The following is a 6,000-nucleotide window of genomic DNA, read 5'->3' as shown; positions in this document are numbered from 1 at the left end:
CTAGGTGGAGCTCTACCACACAACTAAATACATATAAAAAAAAAATAGTAGTAGCTTTAAAAATAAAAAAATCTACCAAAAACCCCATGTGTGCGATTCCAGCCTTATAGAGATATTAAAGTTCTGCTGCTCTATAGGGCGAGGAAAAGAGAGCGCGCTCCCAGTGTAAATATCTAGGTGAGATGACGCGGGGATGGTGGAGATGTGAGACCGTCGCATGACAAGTGAGGACAAAGCAGAAAAGTCAAAACACATGATTGTGGTTGTATATACAATGGGGTTTGCCGTCTCCGGTAGCGGCCGGTCTAGAAATGTTTCTTCATGACCAGGGCCAAACCACTCGCTTGTCTACAGTAGTGACGCACCCCACCCCACTGCGAGCTGGGAATATAGGCTGTGTATCAATCAGATAGGGGGTGCATATTTAAGCAGCAGGGAGGGGGTTAAGCTCAGCCAGTTCGGCAGGTTTCAGATCGGAGTTCCCCGCACTTTCCATAAAGCCGCAAAATATTGAACCTGGGCCGAGTATAGAAGACAATAAAATAGATTTTATCCGGATATTTTTTATTGCTCCGGGGTCTTTCTTGTGGTGTTTTTCCATTGACTTTAATAAGGGAGAAAAAACAACAAATGCAGTTTCAATATAAACCGTTTTAGGACATAAAAGCCCCCACTCTCCCCTCCCCTGACCCCATAAATGCAGTATATCTTTTATGTTATATCTCATTTATCTCACGAATGGCTTAGTTGCCTGTAGTTCTGGGTGAACTTGTGCTTATACACAATAGACAATCAAAACAAGCAGAGCTGCAGTGTAAAGCATGGCAGAGGAACAGGAGGTGGATTTCAGACTACCTTAGCTTGAAATTAGCTTTTCACTTGTGCTCATCCCCTGTATGTTTTTTTTCTGAGCCAAACAGCAGAGCCAAGAGGGGTCACAGGTCTGTTTATTGGCATTTTGAAGCAGCCATTTAGTCGGTGCAATTGCATCCGCTGGTTTACACTAAAACGTCAAATCATTCCCTGCTTGTTTAGTGTCTGCGCAGCGTTTGCTCTGGTGATTTGCATTCTGACAGGTGTCGTCTCTACGCCAGACACTGTACAGTAACCTGATGTAGGAGAAATCAACTGCCCCCCCCCCTCACTCTGCCTTATAGGAGCTCCTGTAAACTGTTGGGGGAGGGTGTCCACAAGCTTGCTGATGGTTTCCAATAAGAAACAGCAGAGTAATGACCACAGCTCTGGAGTATAATACAGGGTGTAACTCCGGATCAGTACAGGATAAGTAATGTAATGTATGTACACAGTGACTCCACCAGCAGAATAGTGAGTGCAGCTCTGGAGTATAATACAGGATGTAACTCCGGATCAGTACAGGATAAGTAATGTAATGTATGTACACAGTGACTCCACCAGCAGAATAGTGAGTGCAGCTCTGGAGTATAATACAGGATGTAACTCAGGATCAGTACAGGATAAGTAATGTAATGTATGTACACAGTGACTCCACCAGCAGAATAGTGAGTGCAGCTCTGGAGTATAATACAGAATATAACTCCGGATCAGTACAGGATAAGTAATGTAATGTCTGTACACAGTGACTCCACCAGCAGAATAGTGAGTGCAGCTCTGGAGTATAATACTGGATGTAACTCAGGATCAGTACAGGATAAGTAATGTAATGTATGTATACAGTGACTCCACCAGCAGAATAGTGAGTGCAGCTCAGGAGTATAATACAGGATGTAACTCAGGATCAGTACAGGATAAGTAATGTAATGTATGTACACAGTGACTCCACCAGCAGAATAGTGACTGCAGCTCTGGAGTATAATACAGGATGTAACTCAGGATCAGTAATGTAATGTAGGTACACAGTGACTCCACCAGCAGAATAGTGATTGCAGCTCTGGAGTATAATACAGGATGTAACTCAGGATCAGTAATGTAATGTAGGTACACAGTGACTCCACCAGCAGAATAGTGAGTGCAGCTCTGGAGTATAATACAGGATGTAACTCGGGATCAGTACAGGATAAGTAATGTAATGTATGTACACAGTGACTCCACCAGCAGAATAGTGAGTGCAGCTCTGGAGTATAATACAGGATGTAACTCAGGATCAGTACAGGATAAGTAATGTATGTACACAGTGACTCCACCAGCAGAATAGTGAGTGCAGCTCTGGAGTATAATACAGGATGTAACTCAGGATCAGTACAGGATAAGTAATGTAATGTATGTACACAGTGACTCCACCAGCAGAATAGTGAGTGCAGCTCTGGAGTATAATACAGGATGTAACTCAGGATCAGTACAGGATAAGTAATATAATGAATGTACACAGTGACTCCACCAGCAGAATAGTGAGTGCAGCTCTGGAGTATAATACAGGATGTAACTCAGGATCAGTACAGGATATGTAATGTAATGTATGTACACAGTGACTCCACCAGCAGAATAGTGAGTGCAGCTCTGGAGTATAATACAGGATGTAACTCAGGATCAGTACATCAGTAATGTATTCAACAGAGAGGTGAATCTGGTTAGGTTAGGGAACACTCTGTATGAGGTCGCCTTGTCGTGGCAGGTGGGCTCACACAATTTCATCAAAATGATCCCCCTAGAACCTCATTTATAAGTATAGTGAATATAGCAGTAATACAGTTTCATGTCTGTGTATAACTTGGTGATCACAATGAGCTGCTGCATCTTTTGTGTTTTGCTTTATAGGTATAGTAGATGTGAACCTGCACATATATATATCACACTCCGACAATCATCGTGACAATGTCTAGTTCATTCTCGCTTTGTAGTCCTGTAACTGTAATTCATTCAACGAGAGAACGATCGTAATCGTTGTGGTTAAATCCATCAGCCTGGCATGGAAATGTTATTTAAATTTTATTGCGGTCGTAGTAGAAGAAAATCCGTACACGTCTGTATTCTAGACCAGCATTTCCGCCAGTAATCTCCTATCAGGGAATCCCTCCCGGCAGAGGTGGCCGGGCATTTCCTGCACACTCATCCTCAGAATGCAGACTCCCTCTACAGCAGTCTGGATTGTGTCTGTGGTGATACAGAATGTGGTCGTTGGAAAATGGAATTCCCTGCAAATTCTAAAGGGAATGACCTCAATCATAGAGTATACATGAGGAAATTGCAGGTTACGGCATTCCCTTACCTGTTAGTGTATGTGGAGTAAAGGTCCTTTTTACACCGACCCATCTTGGCTGGTACAACGAGCGCCGATCAACGGGACAGGTACTAGTACGGGGACGAGCGCTCGTTACTCCCATCGCTCGTCCCCATAAATTTCTATCATGTCGGCAGCGCATCTTCCTATTAATCCAGGGAGAGATGTGCTGCAGACATCGAGAATATTTTGGGCATTTAAAAACTATACAATCAGCTGATGTACAAACGTTCGCTCGTTCATAGGCTGGTCGTTGCCCTGATTACACTGGGCAATGATCGGGACCGAGCCTTCTGCAATGATCGGGACCGAGCCTTCTGCAATTATCGGGAACGAGCCTTCTGCGAATATCGGGACGGAGCCTTCTGCGACTATCGGGAGCGAGCCTTCTGCGACTATCGGGAACGAGCCTTCTGCGACTATCGGGAATGAGCCTTTTGCGACTATCGGGAGCGAACCTTCTGCGACTATCGGGAACGAGCCTTCCGCGACTATCGGGACCGTGCCTTCCGCAGCTATCGGGACCGTGCCTTCCGCAGCTATCGGGACCGTGCCTTCCGCAGCTATCGGGACCGTGCCTTCCGCAGCTATCGGGACCGTGCCTTCCGCAGCTATCGGGACCGTGCCTTCCGCAGCTATCGGGACCGTGCCTTCCGCAGCTATCTGGACCGTGCCTTCCGCGGCTATCGGGACCGTGCCTTCCGCGGCTATCGGGACCGTGCCTTCCGCGGCTATCGGGACCGTGCCTTCCGCGGCTATCGGGACCGTGCCTTCCGCGGCTATCGGGACCGTGCCTTCCGCGGCTATCGGGACCGAGCCTTCCGCGGCTATCGGGACCGAGCCTTCCGCGGCTATCGGGACCGTGCCTTCCGCGGCTATCGGGACCGTGCCTTCCGCGGCTATCGGGACCGTGCCTTCCGCGGCTATCGGGACCGTGCCTTCCGCGGCTATCGGGACCGTGCCTTCCGCGGCTATCGGGACCGTGCCTTCCGCGGCTATCGGGACCGTGCCTTCCGCGGCTATCGGGACCGAGCCTTCCGCGGCTATCGGGACCGAGCCTTCCGCGGCTATCGGGACCGTGCCTTCCGCGGCTATCGGGACCGTGCCTTCCGCGGCTATCGGGACCGTGCCTTCCGCGGCTATCGGGACCGAGCCTTCCGCGGCTATCGGGACCGAGCCTTCCGCGGCTATCGGGACCGTGCCTTCCGCAGTTTTTAAAGCATTAAGCGGTTTTTTTGCGGCCGCTTTTGAGCTTTTTTTCTATTGAGACAATGAAAAACCGCTCCAAAAAACGGCTCAACAAGTGACATGCACTTCTTTTTACGGGGCGTTTATTTACGTGCCGTTTTTTCAAACGGCTGCATAAAAAGAACGCCCCGTCGGAACGAAATGCAGTTTTACCCATTAAAATCAATGGGCAGATGTTTGGAGCTTCCGTTTTTTCCAGCCATTTTTCGGGGGCGTTTACATCCCGAAAAAGGCTGAAAATAGGCCGTGTGAACATACCCTTATAGAGTTCTATCGCTCTATCACTTTTATCACATGAATTTCCCTTTGTGATTGAGCAATTACGTGATTCGGGTGGAGTTATCCGTTTCCAGTTTGATGTCGTTTGCTTCTCCGCTTCCCCCTGACATTTACCGGCTTTGTATCTTCTGTTAGAAGTCCTCGGGGGGCATTATTAGGACGCAGCAGCTCGCCATGGTTACCATATGGTTAAATGCCTGATGGATTTGATAGCGGACACCCTCAGTTTCGTACCTCACAAATTTCGGATATGGGAAAGACTATACTGCAGAATGTTTTTCAGATGCTACAACGATAAAACTGCCAGGAACACAGTGCCCCAATAACAGCGCCAGCCTGCTGGGGGAAGGGGTGGGGCACAACTCTTGCATTTAGGGTCCAGGTGGTACACCCCTACTTAAAGGGGTTGTTTATTTTAAAAGATTTTTCGGATTGTCCAGGTCGGACATCCTGCGTGATTTTTACGCAGCCTATCTGACCCGTGGGTACATGGCCTAATAGTCGGACTCCTGCTCTATTAAAGGGGTTGTCCAGTTTAGAAAGCCCATTTCCATAACCCCTATTAGTGAATTTTGAGTTAATATCAGGGGGTCCTCTGTTCAGGGTCCTCCTCTCTTGGTCAGTGTGGAGAGCGGTTACATAGAGCGTCTCTGGAGGACCCATCCTGTCCTGTGTTACACAGACAACACATTGATATGAATGGACATTGTGTAATACTTCATTTATCCTGTGGTGGCGCTGCAGGGAAACAACACTTATGCCAGGTTTCCCCACAGATCACTACTGATCACTGGGGGTTCCATCAAGGGGATACTTTGTGATCAGTTTATTGTCGATGGACTCTCTTAACTAGTAGGGATTGTCCAAAGTGGAGACCCCCTTTAAAGAAATAAAATGCGCTGTATTTATTAAGCGCTGCATCTCTTACTGTCCGTTCACCAGACTGGGAAATCTATGCCAGCTACGAGCTTGCGTAGATTTGTTCAGCTTATGTAAAAAATTTGCGTAAATTTGACGGGCAGCGAGTGGTCCCGCCTCTTCCCATAATCTGTGCCCATTTTTTTTTTAGAAAAGTGGCACAAAAGTTATATATTTTTGGCACAATTTGCGGACTGTGTAACTTTGCTACGCCAGAAAACTGTCACTGAACTTTTAATATATGCACCTCTTTGTGTAGGATTTTTTTTACAGTTTTTAAGATCTCTGCTTGCTGTCTGCTAGAAGATGAAAATCTGTCCTGGTTATGTGATGACTACGCAGCTGCAGGACTGTTTACA

The sequence above is a fragment of the Rhinoderma darwinii genome, chromosome 3, assembly GCF_050947455.1.
Source record: "Rhinoderma darwinii isolate aRhiDar2 chromosome 3, aRhiDar2.hap1, whole genome shotgun sequence".
NCBI classification, from domain to species: Eukaryota; Metazoa; Chordata; class Amphibia; order Anura; family Rhinodermatidae; genus Rhinoderma; species Rhinoderma darwinii.
Note: the sequence above shows the minus strand (reverse complement) of the source record.